The sequence below is a fragment of the Elephantulus edwardii genome, unplaced genomic scaffold (assembly GCF_000299155.1).
Source record: "Elephantulus edwardii isolate Elephantulus edwardi_28Jun2011 unplaced genomic scaffold, EleEdw1.0 scaffold00053, whole genome shotgun sequence".
Taxonomy (NCBI): Eukaryota; Metazoa; Chordata; class Mammalia; order Macroscelidea; family Macroscelididae; genus Elephantulus; species Elephantulus edwardii.
This window is the reverse complement of record NW_006399803.1, coordinates 15,422,391-15,424,092: the sequence shown is the minus strand read 5'-3', so window position 1 is coordinate 15,424,092 and position 1,702 is coordinate 15,422,391.

Here is a 1,702-nt window from a genome sequence, read left to right as displayed (position 1 = left end):
CCTCAATGTCTCTTTGTCTCCTGCGCCCCCCATTCTCTTTCTTCCTCTCCTAGGGTCACCGTTGAATGTCCCCGTGGGCCGGGGCATACATGTTTACCACAATCTAAACAACTCCACAAAGTATTGTGTCTTCCTGTTATATAATTTTTAGAGCCATTTATTCTTTATCGTTTGTAAAGCACCTCTACCATCCTAGCCCAGGGCTACTTTTGGAAATTTCACTAGTTGGGCCAGCTTCTGAATCATAGTTGGGTTCACTATGATGCATTTTTAGCTAATCTTGTGTGCAATTTTAAATCTCAGAACTTTCTGAATTCCTTTCTTTAAAGAAGAAATTGTCATACTGTCATCAGTATAATGAATTTACTTCATTTTTACAGTTGTTTTTGTTGTTGTTGTTAAGTGCCATCAAGTCGTAGGCAAGTCATAGTGACCCTATGAATGAAAGACCTGAACACCTGTATAACTTTCACCATTTCTCCAAGTTCATAGACTTCCAAGAGGCAAGCTATTTTGGAAGTGGATGCCATTCCTGCTTCTAAGCTTATTCTAATAGGGAGCTCCAACAAACATTGTCCACCATGGGTAACCATTATCTCATTAGACACATCAATGTCACAGTGTTTAGCATCACAGCAAACACAAGATTAATTCTGTACTGCAAATGGACAGACCAGTGCTACACAGTTAGAAGAATGTTTGACCAAAAATCATTTAAAACAGGCCTGACAGTGATCATATCTAAATTCTAGTTTCACTGAATTGTAGTATAGAGTTAATGAAGTCTTCCTTGGTGAACAATATAAATCTCTATTATATTCCTTCTCATGTAAAAGCAGACTGTGTTTGCTTAATTTGTCACAAAGAGTATTTTCTGGACCTTTTATACAGTTTTCATAATGTGTAGCACAAGAGACACTGACCAAGAAACTATTGTATTTAAACCACGTCAGTTAATAGTTAAATCTTCACAAGCTGTATGTGTTTCTCATGGACTGCACAGCACTAACAGAAAATTTATGTGGAGATTGATATTTCTGCATCTATTGTTTCCTGAGAGATGAGATTTCCAGAATCCTATACTATGTCATACTTACTGCTACAAAGGCAGGTTGAGTTTAGCAAGATTTCAGGGTTTTCATTTTCTATGTTGAATTAAAAGTACATAGAAGGCTGGGTTCACTGACATTTGCCATTAAGATGGTAACGGCAAGCAGGAATGATTAAAAACCAATGTGCTTTGTAAAACTGTTACCGAAATAAAAACAACAATGAAAAAAGTTGATAACTGCAAGAATCATCATCACGGCCATACTAATTATGTTCAAGTAATAGCACTTACTGAATATTCACGTGAAGTTTTGTGGTGTTGCCTCTGCCATTTGCCATGTGTCAATTTTCATACCCTTAACATTGGCTTTCCCTTTTTCTACTGGTATTATGATACATTTTACACAATTATCCAATAATCTCAGCAAACTTTTTAACTACCTTCTGCCTCTCAATAATAACTATATCCTGTTGTTGTTACTGTTGTTGTTATTAGGGGCCATCAAGTTGAGTATGATCTATAACAACAGTATGAGCAGCCAACCTGAGCCCTGCCCCTATCCAATGCCATTGTCACCATCTCTGAAACACTCAAGCCCATTGCTGAAGCCACCCTGTCAGTCCATCTTATTGGGGGTCTTCTTCTCCTTAA